Source organism: Cololabis saira, chromosome 7 (genome assembly GCF_033807715.1).
Source record: "Cololabis saira isolate AMF1-May2022 chromosome 7, fColSai1.1, whole genome shotgun sequence".
NCBI lineage: Eukaryota > Metazoa > Chordata > Actinopteri > Beloniformes > Belonidae > Cololabis > Cololabis saira.
This window is the reverse complement of record NC_084593.1, coordinates 37,308,274-37,327,780: the sequence shown is the minus strand read 5'-3', so window position 1 is coordinate 37,327,780 and position 19,507 is coordinate 37,308,274.

The following is a 19,507-nucleotide window of genomic DNA, read 5'->3' as shown; positions in this document are numbered from 1 at the left end:
TCGTGTAGGGGGGGAAGGAGGGGGAGCGGAGGCCGAAGCCAGGAAGCAGGACCAGCAAAGCCGGCCCTGATAAGACACCCGCGCCCCCCCACCGGCCATCCAGTAGATTGTGTCTTAACAAACTATGAAACTTATGCAACATTGATGTTTGTACAGATGAAACCACAGCGGAGATAACTGCCCATAATGCACTGCAACATACAGTATTTGAATGGAACGAAAGTTACGCCTGTAACTACGGTTCTATGAGTCCCGGATGACCGCCAGGCGGTGCTGTAAGCACTGGATATCTCCCCCTCGCGCATGCGCATGTCGAGTACAATACCAACAATGTCACGTCACCCGTGACCCCTGCATGACCCCCGGAAGGGTATATCTTCCGGCGTCAGCATGGGATCGGCTCCTAGAATCTTCTCGCGAGAGCACGAGGATTCGGAGTGACCGGCAGGCCTGGCGGTCATCCGGGACTCATAGAACCGTAGTTACAGGCGTAACTTTCGTTCTATTTCGTCCCTACTGACCGCCAGGCGGTGCTGTAAGCACTGGATGACGAATACCAACAATGTCACATAGAATCCCGGTCACATACCTCACTGATCAGGGGCAGAAGGACCCGGGAGTAGAACCACGCCCAATGGTTGGGGAGTGGCGACATTGATCCGGTAAGACCTGGAGAACGTGTCTGGCGACGTCCACGAAGTCGCGGTGCAGATGTCCTCCAGAGGCACCCCCTGCAGGGCAGCCAAGAAGCTGCGACGCTTCTGGCCGAGTGGCACCTCACCCCCACTGGTAAGGGGCGGCCACTGGCCCTGTGGGCGCGCTCGACGGTGTCCACCACCCAGTGGGACGGCGCTGTCCAGAAACAGCACGCCCCCTGTTGGGGCCACCATGGCAGAGAACAAGCTGCTCCGACCGTCGCACAGGCGCGGTAGCATAAGCAGCAAGGGCCCGTACGGGGCACAAAGGGCTCGGCCCACTCTCTGCAGGACCTAGGGCAGGAACGCCACGTTCGGCCACAACATAGCCCCTGAGCTGACTGACAGGGCATGTAACTCATCGACTCGCCGATGTCATGGCGAGGAGAAAAGCTATCTCCGTAGAGAGCCACTTCAGGCCCACCCGGGCCAAGGGCCCAAAAGGGTGGAGAAGAGAGGGCACCTAGCACCATGGGCAGGTCCCACACTGCTCGGGGGTTTATATTCATGTTTATGTTCAGGTTCTCTGGAAAGCGTCTAGAGACAACATCTGTTGTATTAGACGCTATATAAAAACCGAATGGAATCGAAAACTGGGGCCTTTGGGCTCCTCGGGGGGGGGCAGCCTCAGAGCCCCCCTGAGAAAGAGAAACCAGCCGGTGGCACCCCACGGTGGCATTCTCAACCAGGGCATGTTGCGATGAAATGACCGCCACATACACCCTTAAAGTGGACTGAGCACGGCCACCATCCAGGAGGGACCGAAGGGACCCCAGGATCGTGGCCACGGGGCAAAGAACAGGGTCCTCTGCCCCGTCTGCACACCAGGCAGAGAATCTCCCCCACTCGCACTCATACCAGAGGCGGGTGGGAGGCACATGGGCATTCGAGATGCCAGCCCTGACGGGTTCAGGACAGCTTGACAACAATGGGTCGGGCGCCGCAGCGGCAAGACTCAGAGCCAAAAGCGACGGGGTCGGGGTGCAAAACCTGAATCCCCGGCTGGAAAAGACGGTCCCTCTGGGGGGCGTCATGTTGTGTCGCAGCAGAGCCCCCGCAGCAGTGGAAACTATGTTTCCCCGGTCGGAAGGGGGCCACCAAGAGGAGCTCGTGAGCCCTCTGGAGGACCCTCTGCAAAGGCGGCTTGCGCCGGGAGAGGAAGTCCGTCACCCGGTTCCTGTCTCCAGGCAGGAACATCGCCCGAAGGCCGGGCAGGCGAGGAGCTGTCCACGCTAGGAGGCCCCGGGACACCTGCAGCAGCTGTGCAGAGTCGGGGCCCCCTCTGGTGGCCGATCAAGGAACAGTGGACACACTGTCCGACCGACCCGGCACGTGCCTCCCCCACAGGAGTTGCAAAAAATGTTAGCGTGAAGTGCAGAGCCCAGAGCTCCAGCACGTTGATGTGGCGCGTGCGGACCCGGGAGGACTACTGATGACAGCCTCCCGGCAGGGAGGGGACAGCGCCTAAGGGCACCCCCCTCAGCCGGAATGTCCCGCCTTTCCAGGGTGCAAGGGTATAGACACACACCCGCGAAACCCTGACCAGCCTGCGCCCGTGCCTCTTGGCATCCAGGCGAGGCTGTCCAGCCACATTGCAGGGGGCGTAGCGACAGCAGGCCCAAAGGTATAAGAGGGGCAAGGGTTGCCATCACGCACCTGGTGAAAAAAAATCCTCGGTGACAGGGAGAGCCCGCACAGGAGCACCCTGAACCGACAACGGTGGCCCCGGTAGGCGAGCCCCAGGAACCACCGGTGACGTGCCGCGACCGGCACGTGAAACAAGCGCCCTGTAGGTCCACAGTTGCAAACCACTTCCTCCTGACCAACGCAGAGCATCTGCTGTGGTCAAGCCTCCGGAAGGGCAGGACCTTCACGTATTCGTCGAGGTCCCTCAAGTCCAAGATGGGACGACGTCCGTCGTCTCTCTTGCTGACGAGAAAGTAGCTCAAGTAGAACCCCCAGGCCGCGGCGGGGGGTCCACCGGCATGATGGCGCTCTTGGCCAGTAGGGCGGGCAACACCTGAGCCCGAGCCGGAATGTTTGCCGGGTCTCTGACGATGGTCATCTCAACCCGGCCGGAGATAGGAGGCCGGTGTCGGAACTGCAAAACGTACCCCCGGGCTAGGGTGGAAACCACCCGGGCCCCAATGAGCAGGCAGCCCAGTAACCGAGCTGCTGCCGGAAAAGTAGCTGACGACCGGCTCCGTGGCCTTAGCGCCGTCTCCCCCGGGCTCCGGACGTCCCGGGGGGGCGACGGTCGGGATCAACGCCCCGACGCTGGTGGGACGGTCCGCGCACAGGGGGGCGAAAGTCACCAGCAGGCTGACTCACAGACCGCCGAAAGCCGCGCCGGCCGCCGTGGGCAGGCGGCCGGGGGCGAGGCCCGGGGGCCGGTGAAGGGCCTCCCGGTGTACAGGAGGCGGCCGCACCCCTGTGAAGGTACACCAGCCGCTGCCTGGTCTCATCAGCCAGGGCGGTGCGGTTCAGAGCTTCCAGGGCAGTTGCCCCAAACAGCTCCCCCGGTTCTGCCGGTGCCTGACGAAGAACCCTACGAGCAGTCTCCGTCAGGGGTGACTGCGCCAGTCAGACATGACGGCGCGTGTGCACCAGGGTGGACATCAGCCGCCCCAGTTCCCTCGTTTGGGAGGCAAAAAGCCTGTAGGGATATGTCACACATGTCCTGTGTGGAATCATCCACCTGTGCATCCTGCAGGGAGGTGGAGAGAGCCAGTAGCAGATGAAAAAAGGGTGTTCCCCAGCCGGCCGATGCGTGCCGCTGTTTCATAAGCCTTACAAATATGCCCATCAGTAACCCTACTCTGGGTAGAGGGGCACTTGGGATCTGGCTTCAGAGCCTCATCAGGAGCCACTATCAGTGCTGCAATGGAGGGCTCGATGGGGAGGGCATGTGGTGGAGACCAGCCACAGCAGCGTCCTCCATCGCCGTCAGAGCACGGTCATCAGCCAGCTGTGACATCTCTCCAGCATGAGTGCAGCGCCCTCAAAAAACTCAGACAAAGACGGAATGTGAATTCCACCGGAGAAGGATTGCGCCTGTGGAAGGCGCTAGAGGCCACCTCCGCACGCGGTGCATTCGGCTGCAAGTGTGCCAGGGCAGTGCGGATAATGCTCTGCACGGAGGAACAAACCGTCCCCTCCCGAGAGCTCTGGGCAGATGAGTGCGAGGAGAACCCCGAGCGCTGTGAGGCCGGGTCCCCTGATGACACGTTGAAGTGGCTCGCCGAGGCTGCAATGGAGATGGCGTCCTCCGGCAGCGGCGGTGGCGACCCCAGAGCAAACTCTGGCATGGCAGGTTCCACCTGGCCAGTACCAGGTTGCAGATTGAGGAGGGGCGCCTTCATCTGCTCCATGTCGGCAGCCAAGCGATCTACCTTCGAGGAGAGCTGGCTCGTCATCCGCCGTCGTTTGGGGGCCCCCACCACTCTCTTTGCCGATCGCCTCAGAGAAGACCCCGGCTGAGATGAGGGGAGGCTGGCCAACGGCCCCGCTGCTCAGGGCCGAGGCACGACACGCAGAGGTCCTGGTCATCCGCAGGGTCCAGGGCGGCCATGCGCCCTGGGCACGAACGCTCCATCACAGCGACCGGTGGGAGAGGGAGCGGACACGCTGCCGTCGCCACGGATGTGCTGGCAGGAAAGAGGAGCGGACACGCTGCCGTTCACACGAATGTGTCGGTGGGAGCGGTCACGCTGCCGTCACCACGGATGTGCCGGTGGGAGAGGGGAGCGGACGCGCTGCAGTCACCGCGTAGGTGTCGGTGGGAGAGGGGAGCGGAAACGCTGCCGTCACCACAGCGAGCACGCTGCCGTCACCACCAATATGCTGGCGGGAGAGGGGAGCGGTCACGCTACCGTCAGCACGGATGTGTCAGTGGGAGAGGGGAGCAGAAACGCTGCCGTCACCACAGCGAGCACGCTGCCATCACCGCCAATGTGCCGGCGGGAGAGGGGAGGGCCACGCTACCGCCAATACGGATGTGTAAGTGGGAGAGGGGAGCGGAAGCGCTGCCGTCACCACAGCGAGCACGCTGCCGTCACCACCAATATGCCGGTGGGAGAGGGGAGCGGCCACGCTACCGTCAGCACGGATGTGCTGGTAGGAGAGACGAGCGGACACGCTGCCGTCCACACGAATGTGTCGGTGGGAGCGGTCACGCTGCCGTCCACACGAATGTGTCGGTGGGAGAGGGGAGCGGTCACGCTGCCGTCACCACGGATGTGCCGGTGGGAGAGGGAGCGGACGAGCCGCCATCACCACGTAGGTGTCAGTGGGAGAGGGGAGCGGAAACGCTGCCGTCACCACAGCGAGCACGCTGCCGTCACCACCAATATGAAGGCGGGAGAGGGGAGGGCCACGCTACCGTCAACACAGGTGTGTCAGTGGGAGAGGGGAGCGGAAACGCTGCCGTCACCACAGCGAGCACGCTGCCGTCACCGCCAATATGCAGGCGGGAGAGGGGAGGGCCACGCTGCCGTCACCACGGCTATGAGAAAAGGCAAAAATAGGCGTCTTTACTCAAAAAGAAGAGAACAACCCTCTCTCGTTTCTTTCCTTTTTCTTTTTTTTTTTTTTCAAAAGAAAAAAATAATCTGCAAGGAAAAAATAATGTCGTCACATTAATAAAGTGGGAGAGGGAGCGAAACGCTGCCGTCACCACAAATGAGCCGGTGGGAGAGGGGCGTGGCCTTCACCACGGCTGTAAGCAAGACCAAAAAAGGTGTTTGTATTGTTTTTTCAAAAGAAAAAAATAATCCTTTTCCGTCTTCTCTTTTTTTTTTTTTTTTAAAAGAAAAAAATTATCTACAAGGAAAAAATAATGTCACATTAATTGAGTGGGAGAGGGAGCGAAACGCTGCCGTCACCACAAATGAGCCGGTGGGAGAGGGGCGTGGCCTTCACCACGGCTGTAAGAAAGACCAAAAAAGGTGTTTGTATTGTTTTTTCAAAAGAAAAAAATAATCCTTTTCCGTCTTTTTCTTTTTTTTCAAAAGAAAAAAATAATCTGCAAGGAAAAAATAATGTCGTCACATTAATAAGTGGGGAGAGCAAGCGAAACGCTGTCTCCCTGCGCAGATTGTGATCAGGTGTCAGGCGCAGCTTGACAGCTTACCTTCTGTCAGCTGGGCAGGGGGGCGGGGCGGGGAGACGCCGCCGCAACCCGACACCATCAATACCGCGTGGCCACAGCTCCTCGGAGGACGAAAAAAAATCGTTACTCCTACCTTACGGCACGAAGCTGCACAGGGCCGGCGGGTTTCTTAGGGAGGAAAAAAGGAGCTTCACAAAGCTCCTATTTCCGTCCTGTACTTCAGACGCGCGATGCGAGAAGAAAAAAGGAGCCGATCCCATGCTGACGCCGGAAGATATACCCTTCCGGGGGTCATGCAGGGGTCACGGGTGACGTGACATTGTTGGTATTGTACTCGACATGCGCATGCGCGAGGGGGAGATATCCAGTGCTTACAGCACCGCCTGGCGGTCAGTAGGGACGAAATAGAACAGTCCTTTGCGTTTAGAGGTTTTTGAACTTTGTACCACAACAGATGAAAAGCTCTATCTCTAAATTTCCATTTGAATCAGTTCTTTTGGGATGCATACACACTCAATTATATCATTAAATAGTCTAATGTCAGATATTCCTTTTTGTGCATATTAACCAAGATTTTCTTACTTACAAAAAAAGGTTTTACTACTTAAGAGATCTGGTCTCACTTGATGCTTTTAAAGTTCTCCTGAAAGACTTGGAAGCAAGTACATTTAGCTGTAGGTGCTTTGATTGTTGTTGATTTTGACTATTTTTGCGATCTGTTTACTGTTTTGTTAAAACTGTTTTAATTGTTCTTATGTTATTTGTTTTTGTAACCATGTTGCTGCCTGTCTTGGCCAGGACTCTCTTGTAAAAGAGATTATTAATCTCAACGAGACTCTCTCCTGGTTAAATAAAGGTTAAATAAAAAAAAAAATAAAAACTCCTTGTCCCAAGTCTTACTTTTTAAATTAAATACAGGTCACAAGCACTGCGTGAAACTATCACCTGTTGGCAGCACTGGATGAAAAGTTTCACCGAAGGGGAATTCAAAATGAAAGATTAAAGATGGCTCACATTTCTTGGTCGTCCATCCAACAGTTGCTTAAGAGCAAAAAAAATGAAATTCCTTATAACACAAGACCCATAATATTTCCAAGCTGCATGTTGTAATATGATGGGTTTGACCATCGCAAGTTAATGCAGGCATTTATTGATTAAGATAAACCATTTTCAGCTTTATTATCAATCACTAAGTAGTAAATCGTAAACATAACAGCTTTGCTTTGGCACAACAATTGGTCATGCTTGGGTCTCTGTATGTTTGCACAAATCGATACCGCCAGTATCACCCCCCTAAGTCTAACTCCCCGTGCTCTTGGAGATAAAGTAGAGAAAGCAGACCTGCAGCCAGACATATGAGTGGGATTAACAACAGGCTCTTATTTTGGAGAAGAAAAGAGGCAGAGGCTAAAGATATGAGGATTTCAACCCTTTTCATTATTTTGTGGAGAATGTGTACAGCAGGTACTGTCAAGGAAAAGGTCAAAATGAATCAATCCCGTGCTCTCCATCAACCAACTTCAAATTGCATATTGACTCGGTGTAACGGTCTCCACACGGGTGGATTAGATGCATGTTGACAACTCTAAGTCTGGAGTGGGGAGCTTTTCTGTGCGAGTATCTGTGCGGCATTATCGGTTATCTCGGGGAGTTGGAGTTGATGTCGCCGAGCTGGAGCTGTTCATTTCTCCCCTCCGATACTTTCTCTCCTCCGCCGTGTGGGTGTAGGTGTGACTGAGAGAGAGGTGTCAGTGGACGTGAATGCTAAACACGCCCAGGTTTGTGTGTGTACGTGCATGTATATCTGACACCTGAAAGTTATCTTGGTCTGTAACTCTTGTTTTCTGTAGAAGCTGTCAGTGAAAGGCGTATTTCAATGTGTGGCAGCAGAACATCGCCCCGTTGGCATGCGCCTACGTTCGTGTGTGGCATGTTGAACGGGAAGTATATGTTTTGAAATGTTGATGAGTTGTGTCTCGCAGGGAACGTGCGCGTCTGAGCATTTGTTTTACTCTCTTTGCTCAAGAGCAAGGGAAGAAATGCTTGAGATGTGAGGTTCCTTTGTTCCGGCATCCTCCTTTGCGGTAAGAGGATCCCATGGAAACGTAGCATTTCAATGCGGCTCGCCACAGATAAAGATTGAATTATCTGTGTTCTCCTTAAATCCCCACTCAATTTTTGCAGGGTTTGTTTTTAACAGGGATGATAGGGTTTTTTTTTTCCGTCTGAGGAGCTTTGGGAGCTGTGTACCCCGCTGTTTAGTAATATCTGAAATTAATTCCTTCACCCATCCCATTTGTGATTATCACAATTCAAGGGCAGCGTTAGATCCTCAAATTGAGAATTTACCGAATGGCCTTCGTACCACAGCCGGTGATGGTGTTTTTGTTAAGCATAATTCCTTTATCATTGCCGTGCCCTCCCGCACACTGGTTTCTCATGCCCCAATAACAAACCACATGTGACGTTCAATCAGAGGCGTTGTTACTCACAAATGGAAGTAGAGTTTGGCCCGGAGTTGGAGGAGGAATGTTTAAGGTGAAAGCAGAGGTCTTTCATGAAATGGTGCAAGAATACCTTCTTTTTTCTTTTTTTTCATCCCAGCAAGGGCTTCTTCATTATTCAACAGTACTTGCTTTACTACGTGGAGCTACTCAACCACCCGATATTTCCAACGTGAGCTTGACCTTTGCCCGAGCCTGAAGATGGTTGCCTTGAGATACAATTTGTCCTGAATGCAAATTCAGCCCTCTGGTTTGTATTTAATGTGCAGTTCTAATAAAATTAAGACATGGTTAATAGAGTTGAAGACTTCTGAGGTGAAGAGGTCTTCCTTTTCAGCTTATGTTTGATGGTTCTCTGGCAAATAAGCCAATAGTTCATGGTTTTGTAGACATTTTCTACAAAGGTCTTTCATGAAATTATAACTTCTGTTTCCGTTCTGAAAACACAGAAATGAAAACACTTCTCGTATGTATGTAAGAATTTCATGAAACACTTTTAATGTTTGTTTTTTTTCAGAAATAACTAATCAGACGTCATATAAAGTTGAGTTTGCTTTGCAAGTTTAAGGGCATATCAATGTACATCCAGCAGCAAGCAGAGCGAATCAAAATAGGTATGAGGCACCAAAAAAATAATTAAATGAGAAAAAACTTTGATGAATTAAGCAAAAGTTGGTAAATTGAGCAGTATTACGTCTCCGAGGGTTGGACTTTGGTATTCCAAATTTGTCTCAACATCAACATCAGAGTTTGTTCCATCAGACAGTTTGAGAACCGGTTTGTGCTCAGATACCTGATGTCTCTACATGCTTCATTTTTAATTACACGTACAACTTTAATGGTCAATACAAAGGAGCAAAATGGTGCCGACTTCTGCCTCGTAAAGTGAAGCCTAACTGCTCCAACCGTCACCCGTCATCTACCAGGATGTAGGCTTAGGTTCACTCTCAATATCTCAGTGGAGACATACATGTGGGGAATGATGAGGTCGGTGCCGAGACATTAGAAGGATTTGTAATGATAATGAAATGCATGTTGTGGCATGAGTTGACGGACTGAAATGACCTCTTGTCTGAAGCCCTAGATGTCACACTTACACAAAATAACTTCCCCAGTGTTTTTCCATTACAGAAAGTAGTGATCTAAATTAGGTATTGGTATATGCTGGTTAACTCACCATAAAAGCCTTTGAAGTGTATATTTAGAGATGTTGAAGGAATACAACTAGGCTTTTCAACCCCAAGGCCTGCAACATACAGCGTATTCGTTTTCCAATGCTTTCAGGTATGGATGAGTTGAACTGGCAACACATAAAAGAGTCACAAAGCAGGAGTAATTAGATGCAGAAGAAATGTCAGCTAATAGCTGTACGGTGCAAATGACTCTTTTTGCAGTAAGATGCAAAATTAGCTCAATGCCAAAATAAAATGAAACAGAGATAAATGCAAGAAAAAAGGTAAAGTAAAAAATACTAGGAAGAATGAATACATGAAGAAATAATACAACAAAAAAGACACAATCATTAATGAATTGAATACAATTGTACTTAAAGCCAGCACTCCCTTGTGGTATCATTTCTGAGGATAGTGACCTTTGGTGTAGACTACACTACTAAAGCAGCCGCCCAGCAAACCCACTCACGTAGTGATCATTCTCTCTTGTACCCCTCCCATTCACATCTACTTCCACCAGGACGACGTGTGAGCAGTAGAATTAAAATATAGATATGATGTGATTAATATTCCTACTTGTCACTTATAAGAGAAATGTCCATGATGACGTTGCGCCGACCTGAGAGGAAAGGAGACGTGGACATCTACAAAGCCGCAGCATGCCTCTATCAGGCTTTTCCAGAACCTTTCCTCAGTCTTAATATTTGAATTACTCGTGTCACATTGCATTTTTACTCATTTTCCCGTCATCCGCCTGCAGTGGAAGTTAATCTGATTCAGTCCTTGTCAAAGTCAAGTCCTTGGACACATATAGTCTGTGTCAGTGTATATATATGTATATATATATATATATATATATATATATATATATATATATATATATATATATATATATATATATATATATATATATATATATATATACATATATATATATATATATATGTGTATATATGTGTATATATATGTATGTATAGTACATTTGTTTCCACAGCAGATAAAGGCGGGCTCTATGGGATCGACGACAGCTACAGGATTGTCCGGGAACCAAGATGGTTGTAGAATTTCTAATAAAATCTAGGATCAACAAGTGTTTTTTTTTTCTTTCTGCAAATCAACAGTCCTCTAGCAGCGTTCCTGGCCTGCCTAAGTCACGCAATTCATTTCTCTGATTGTTTGTACGCCCACCAATGACGTTCAGGGGCTAATGCTTTATATCAAAGATTTAGGACTGCTGGCAGTGAGTTTGCATGTATAGGAATTCCCACAATCCCCAAAGTGAATGAGGTCAAACTTACTCAAACGCAAGGTTAAATGTTAGTCAGAAATCTTCACACTTAAGCTAAAGGAATGAAGCTGTGACTCAGAACACGTGGAAACTTAAGGTGTCCGGCATTATGTATTCATTGGCAAAAAGAGGGCTTTGATATAAGCAGCTCCTTCGATGATTTAATGTGTCCAACTTGACTTTTGTCAGAAGCAATCCTTCTAATAGAACCACTCTGATTTATCACTGAGACTCTCCACAATAGAGACTCTAATGAGCTTTATTCATATTTTTATTTTATGAAACGCGATGAAAGGGGTCATGGTGGCCATTAAGTGGATTAATGGTATGTGTTGGGTAAAGAAGCTGCTATAAAGCCTTAAAAGTTAATGCTGTCATCTGCAGACTGCTGTCCTGATGGAGTGGGAGGGGCCACGTGAAGCTAATAGACATAATTCAGCCAGGTAATGTTGGATCACTGGGGACAAGATGGATTTTACTTGGCAATGTTATGGGTTGTGTTGTGGTGTGCCGGCACATTTATGCAGGTTATTTATGCTCCTTAATGAAGAGCATAATGAAAATTGGACACAACTATAAATATGAGCAAGGAAAGCATAATGTGGAAGAATAATCATTGATGCAATGAAGATGTCGAACACATGGAGTTTGAGCTGACCTACCCTGGCTTTATCCTCTTCCTTTCATCCAGGCTATATTTTACTTTGAAACATTGCATTTAAGCAGCCGAGAGATGTCTGCATAAATCCACAAGTCACACACAAGGAGGCTGACATGTTAGATATGTTAACGCCAAAGCAATGAAGTCTATAGCTGATTTATTGCTGAAGTTATTGACAACTTTTATTACATCAACAGTGGTATTTCTTTGTCTTAATTGGTCTGTGGATGGGTGTTTTGGATGCTGCGTTGACTTCATGTACAGTGCCAGTCAGTTTGGCTACACATTTGTCAAAACATTCAAATAGGAATATGATAATTTGTCCTAAAATTAAGGCCTGAACTACAAAGGTCGCTTTATTGGAGGGACACAAAAACCATATTGCATGGGGTTCAACTGTGAGTTCATCCATAGGTCACTGTTTCCAGTGAAAAGTGGAGTCAAAGATGGCAAGAGAAAAGGGAAACTGTCAGGCGAACAAACAAAAATATCACAGTTAGTTGGTGAAGAAGAAGGACATGGGAAAACCAAGAGGCGTGTGGAGTGTGCAGCGCTTCTCTTCAGCCCGAGCAATGATTTAAAGAGTTAAAAATAAAAGTTACAGGCACGTGTCTAAGATTGGAAGTTGGCAAAAAGAGTTCAAAATAAAAGTGCAGGCAGCGCAGGTTCAAATCCCGGCCTGTTGCTATTTACTTCCCCGTCTCTCTACGCTAGTTTCCTGTCTTTTTCTTTAAAGGTTTTTGTGGCACTAGTGGCCTTTAAAAGTAACTGGACAGGAAATGAGTAGAGGGAGAGAAAAGGGGAGACATTGCAGTATAGAGCAACAGGCTGGGAATCAAACCTGCGCTGCCTGCACAAGAATTACACTGCAAAAACTCAAAATCTTAACAAGAATATTTGTCTTATTTCTAGTTAAACTGTCTCATTTTTAGTCAAAATTAACTTAAAATAAGTAGAAAAATCTGCCAGTGGAACAAGATTGTTTTGCTTGTAATGAGAAGATAAATCTTGTCCCACTGGCAGATTTTTCTACTTATTTCAAGTGAAAATTTACTTGAAACAGGTGAAAATGTATTTATAGTTATTTATCTGGTGATGACTCTTGTTTTAAGTGTAACAAGATGTTTTGACTAAAAATGAGACATTTTAACTAGAAATAAGACAAATATTCCTGGTAAGATTTTGAGTTTTTGCAGTGTATAGCCTCTACAAATGGCACCTGCTCAACCCACCAAGCTCTCCAGGGCCCCGGTAGTTTCCTGTCTAATCACCATCTTCAAAAAACTAACACACCATACTAATTGAAAAAGTCTTCTACGATAAATTACACAAAATTGGACTCTAACTGTTTGCAAAGGTAAAAAAAAAGTAATTTATTGTGACATTTTCATTTTTCTTAAACTGTGTAAATAAAGGATGGGTGTGACAAAAACTCTTCTGTGTTAGAAATTGTGTAGAATCACTTACCCTACCTTCATATGGTCGTCCTAAATGTTCCATAAAAGTGAGTGTGAGTGTGGGTGGTTTCCTCCCTCATCCCTGATGGACTGAATCCTTTCCTATTACAAGCAAGCTCTTGCATGACAGCTGGGATTTGAACTATTCCTATCCATCCATCTATAATCTAGACCCACTTATTCTGATTCAGGGTCACATGGGTGCTGCTGCAGCCCATCCCAGCTCTGCACAGGTAAAAAGCAAGGGTGCACCCTGGACCGCTCACCGGTCCATAGCAGGGACACATACAGACGAGCGGCTGACGGAAAACTCACAATCTCCAATTAACACATGTTTGTGGACTGTGGGAAGAAGGAGTACCTGGATAAAAAAAGCACCAACGAAGAAAGACCCCTGCTGGGATCTGAATCTGCGAGGCAATAACGGTAACTGCAAAACAATCACGCTGCCAAACTATTCATAGTCAATCTGTAAAATCATTATCTTTGTAAAGACAAACAATGAAATCCACAAAACCCTCCTTTTTATGGGCCCAGAAAGTTAATAGCACACTTGAAATGAAGGAGACTCTGTAATAATTAGCTTCAGATAAAGACACTGGACAAGCGTCAAACAGAAAAGGTCAAGAAAGCCAGTTTCATACAAATACAAAATTAGCAGAGCACATCCTCCGCCCAAGGCTATTGGTTTTTCTTTTAAAGAAGGTGATGTGTTTTGGGTTCATCTTGCCATGCTCCATATCCCAAACTTTGCTAAGAGACAGATAGAAAAATAACAGCTCTGATTTGGAAAAAAACAAAGTCCTGCTGATTCAAAAGAAAAAGAAAAAACAACCTATTCCAAATGTAAGGGAGAAGAGAACATTTTTTTTTTTTTAAAGAAAATGGTTTATGAGCCAAAGAATGGCACCCCATCTGTCAGACATGGTGATGATTCTGTTAAAGCTTGGGCATGTATGACTGCCAAAGGAACTGGCAAAACAGAATTTATTCACAATGTCTTTGCTGACAGAAGCAACAGGATAAATACAGAAGCACACAGGAGCAGTCTGTGTGCGCACATTCAGCCAGATGCACATATCCTCAGGCATCACATTTTCACTTCCCACTAGTCTCATACTGACGCTCAGTCCTTTCATATCACATTTCAGTGCACCACGTACCCCAGAGTGTGCATTACAGGGGCTGATATGTCCTTTTTTGTTTTCGGTTAGTGTTTAATAGGGTTTAGGCAAAGAAAGAAAGAAAAGAAAGCAACGTTGGTTAAAGCAACGTTTGCAATATTTGAGCTCGGATGTTTCCCCTGTGGGTGTGGAAGTTAAACCACTTTCACAGCACTGTCTGTGATTTACTCGTGTCTGGTCGCTGACTCCTTTTCTCTCCCGCCGTTACTTTCTTGAGCGTCAGCTGCGTCTGCCACGACGGCGCTCTCTAAACTGCTGCCAACTTCGTCAACGTTTTCCGCGGCGCCATCAAGCAATGGCCAGCTTTCACAAGAGTCGTCCTTTTCAAAGTTACTTTGGATGTTTTTTGGGCAATAGTAGAGAGATGGCAAGAGGTACACAATAGTCTTTCAAGTGAAATTGAAACTGATATTTTAACTTTAAAAAAAAGTAGAAAAAAAATCCTTGGTGTTGCTTGTGTTGCTGTAGATTTGAGAAAACATTAAAGGGTATATATATATATATATATATATATATTTTTTTTTTTTTTTTTTTTTACTTGAAAAAAAATAGAGGGAATGCGCATGATGTCACTTCACAGCGGGTTACGCCCACTGAGTGGCAGAAAGGCTGAGTGTCAGCGTAAACTTTCAGTTTGAGCAACTGGAAAACATCTAAAATGGGAAAGAGCTGTTGTGGGATCGACTGTACTCATAGATTTAGCAAGAAATCAGAGTTATCGCTTTACAGACTGCCAAAAAATAAGCTTAAGAGAGACAAATGGATCGCTGCAATTCACAGAAACAACTGGATTCCAGGCACCGAAACGTAAATTTGCGGTTCCCATTTTGTATCAGGGAATGTTGGATTTTTGGGTAGCTAACGTTAAACGGTCAAATCATAAAGTTCGGTGTCCTCATCACTTTAATTTCTACAACAAATCCTGCCTTGAAGTCGGACCAAGCGTCAAGACTTTTGTATGCCTTCAAGCTTTGCTTCGTGTATTTCCCCGGCGCACTGTAGAAATAAAGTACATATAAATGTCAGGAAACTCGATTCGTGGCCAAATATTAATGTCCATGGACCACTGGTTCTTGGTAACTGTACGGGTCACTGTCAAGTCCAACTGCCTTTAATTTAAGCTGATAATCAGCTGTTATCCCGTCTTCTCCACTAGTTGCAGCTGTTTTTGCTGATGTTTTGCCACTTTGACGTGGTCCAGTGGGGAAGTGACGTCAATGCAGACCCTCTATTGGTGATTGGAGTCTGAAGGACGGCATAGCAGCCCTGCAGCCCAGACCCTGGTGGTGGACGAGCAGTTGGGAGGTGGCAGAGATCACTGAGGAGACTCCTTGGGCATCAGGAAGAGGTGAAGATGGGAAGGAGGCTTGCACGTTATGTGAAAGTCCGTCTGAAGGGAGAATACCATAAAGATTTTAAAGAACAGGGATTGGACTGATTGGCTTGAAAAAGCAGCAGGGAAGAAAACCATTGTTCCAAAGGAATAATATGAGAATTAATAATAAAGGTAACAGGATGAATATTGCAAAGACGTGGAGGAGGAGAGGCCCAGACACCAGGGAACAAGGTCGGATGAGTGGGAACAGATCTTCTTAATTGAACCAGGACAGATGCAAAGCCTTTGTAAAGTCCATGAATGTCGATGATTTAATACAGAAAAATTATTTTTTCTATTTGACATCATTTATAAACTACTTCTGTGCCATAAAAATGTGGGTCCAGTGTGTGACGTATTCAGCATTTCACCCTTTTCTCCCTTTTCACCATTTTCTCCTTATTTGCGATCTGAGTCTACAGCCTTTTTCTTTTTAATGTGACGCTCATCTATACCTCAGTTTCATTTGTCTTCTCACATCTTTTTAATTAGCTTCAATTCCCTGATTAAATATGTGTCTCGCAGTGGACGTTTCATGTTGAGCATTTTCACCTCAAGGCAATGAAAGAGGCAAGGGAGCTGACTTACAGTTGTAGGAATCAGTTTAACTGACTCAGATAAGTGGGAGGTAGGAGTGAATGCTTATCACTGAATATTTGGCCATAACGCATGCATGTGGCATACTTCTCCATCTTTTAGGACTTAATAAAAGCACTGCAGTTAAACATCATTATAAGCCAATAAAAACAGACGCACAAATCGTTGTTGTAAACCAAATAAACACACTGTGTCCTAGTCTTGTGAACTCCAGAGTGCACAACTCTATTTATGTACGTCAGGACATCAACTAACTGTGTTATAAAGGCGGGAATGGCCTTTATTGGTCAGATTGAAGGGGAGATTAATCATGACAAGGTTATGCATTATGGTGGCATCGTCCCAATCGCTGAGAAAACAGTGATACAAGAAAGAAATGTCTATCAAGATGTGGTTGTGCAAACATTTTCCAGTTCCCCAAAAGCCAAAAAACCAATGATCAGTAGATGCAGTGTGTTTCTGGGGTAGAGTGCACATGTATTTTGTTGCTTCATTGGTTCATTGTTGATTGTTTTGTGATCGAGCCTGACAACGATGCTGGATTCTGAAAGACACTCACCATGCAAATACATTTTGGTGCAAATATTGTTGGCCAAAAGTAAGTCCAACGACAGCCCGGCGGCTAACAGTCATTTGTGCAAATACGATCACGCTTCATTGATATAAAACATCATAATGAGTCTGCCAAAATGGACTTTGCCGCCGTGATGTCACACATCGGTTCATGAGCAGCTTATTTGAAGTCTGGAGCTTTTCTTTCTCTCTGTCTTCATCTGGGGCTTTCGCTGTCAGATGTCAAAGGACGGCATCAAAGTGAGAACCGGGAGGCATTATGAAACTCCCTGGGTTATCTGTCACTTAGTTTCATTACAGATTCTTTTAAACTCACGACTGTACAGCTGCGACAAAGTCAAAAATTCTCATAGAGACCAAAACAAACTTTTACACAAGGCTGTGAAGCATGTTTATTCCTACTGCGGAGAAAGGTGCTTCAACATGGCTGCATTTTGCTTTTCTGGGAGGGTAAAGCTACTATGATACTTAGAGTTGCAGGGTTTTAGGAGAATTATATCATCTCTGATGTCCTGCAGCCTTAAACGTGATGATAGTGATGAAGGCCAGTGGCTGGTGACTGGTGTTAGTAGCACCTGTGAATATGAATGTGAGATGAATGGCTTTGTGAGAAACTGCATCACCACTATTTTTCCTTTCTTAAATGCATATATATATATATATATATATATATATATATATATATATATATATATATATATATATATATATATATATATTTTTTTTTATATATATATATATATTTATATAAGAATATAAGAAACCAATAGAAGATTGATGACAGTTAACGTGCGCTGCAGCAGGTGGGCGTGGAGAATTTAAAGAGATTAAAAATCAAAGACATGTTTGATCGATTTGATAGCTGTTATTCTCTTTAACGGTTCCCTCACCTTTGTTATGCAATAGAATTCAAACACAGAGTCTATAAATATTAAACTCTTACTGTCAGTAAAATGACAGAGAGAACAACAACCTTGCTCGGCAGGAGGAGCGGTGCAGAAATCCAGCAGGTTAGTCCCGCCAACAGCAACAATTCTGCCCGTCACGACCAGACAGAACAGTCACTCGTCGGGTCAGATTATATTGCTTCACCCGTGTACGAGTAAACATCAGTTTGAGATTCAGACCTTGGTTTCAGGACACCCTCCTCTCTGTGCAGCATGTCTTTAAAGACCTGTTTATGGGTTGAAGACTGGCTAGAATCAGGCTGGGGTCGATTAAACGCAATGATTGGGGCATTTGCATATGATGGTCATTATTAGTTTACTAAAAAAGCTTAATGTTATCATAAAGATAGAAAAATCTAATTCTCTCTCCTTCTCTGTGTGTGTGTGTGTGTCAAAGATAAAGCAACATATTTGTGTTTGGTGGAACAAATCAAATTTTCTCTTCATGCTTGTACCCACTGATCCATGTTGTGTGTTTGTGTTATGAGTATGTCAGAGTGTGTGTGTGTGTGTGTGTGTGTGTGTGTGTGTGTGTGTGTGTGTGTGTGTGCACCTCCTGTCTCCTTGGCCAAACCTGTCACTTGGTACTGTCATATTTTGTTAAGTGTAGCTCACACTCCATCCTTAATTCCCCCCATTCCCCCAGTGCAGATCCAGACGCTCATAAACAGCCTCTTTAAAAATGGCATCTGATTCATTACACCCCACTGCACACAGCAACGGACACACACATACACACACAGCTTAATTTCTAACTAAACCACACTGACTTTCAAATAAGAGTATGTGTAGATAGATAGATAAATAAGTAAAGCGATAGAAAGAAAGTCTACACACTTAAATTTTTAAAATATGAAGACAGGAATAAAAACAACCTAAGTGTCTGACTCGCTATGCCGTCGCTTTCATAACACCAATAATCCAACAAACAGGACAGCAGAGAGAGGGAAAATATATATTTATTCGGAATATTTTAAATGAAAGAAAATTTGCCACAGCTTAATTGCTTACATCTGAACACACCTACTAACTGATACTTTGTTTGCTTTCATTACAGCAGAATAAGTCTATTAATTTCACACGTCTAGACTTTTGAATTTTATCCCACTCTGCGCAGAAAAAGGTTCCAGTTCCTTCAGACTGCACGGTTCTTTTCAGGCCATTCCAGTGGTTTTTGATGGACTTGAGGTCTGAGATCTGACAGGATTATGCAAGACATTTTAGATTTTCCTTTTATGAAATGCTTTGAGTTGATGAGTGCTTTGGGGCGTCGTTGTATTGTGATGTAAAATTCATCTTCATTTTCTTCATTTATCTTGGTATTTGGAGCTATTCATTTCCCCATCTGTCTTGACATCCACCCATGGCCCAGATTGTAAAGAGAAGCAGCCCCAGACCATAATGCTACCCCCACCATGCTTCATTGTCTGTAGAGATGCCCCTTGGATGATGCTCTGCATTGTCTTTGCACCAAACATAACTTGTTGAATCAAGGCTAATAAGATCAACCTTTGTCTCATCAGACCATAAGACATTCTCCCACATGGTTTGGAGTGACTGAATTCATTTTGTGGCATAATTCAGATGGGCTTGTATATTGTCTTTGTCAGAAACGGCTTCGATCATGCCATCCTACCCCAGGGCCCAGACTTGTGCAGAATACAATTAGCTGACAGAAATTGGTCGTTTCTTTGATGTAGATGTTGGGCTCATTGGTAGCATCTCTTATAAGCTTTGAAGGGTCGCCCTGGTCTTTCTCATCTCTCGATGGTGCCACATTGTTTCCTCTTATTGATGATGGTTTTGACAGGGTTCCACAAAATATTCAGTGTCTTCAATATTCTTTTATATATATGATGCAACCCCCAAATATTCAAGCATTATATACAGATACACACATACAGTAAAGCATGCAGAGTGTGGCTTTTGGCCTTGAATCTAAAA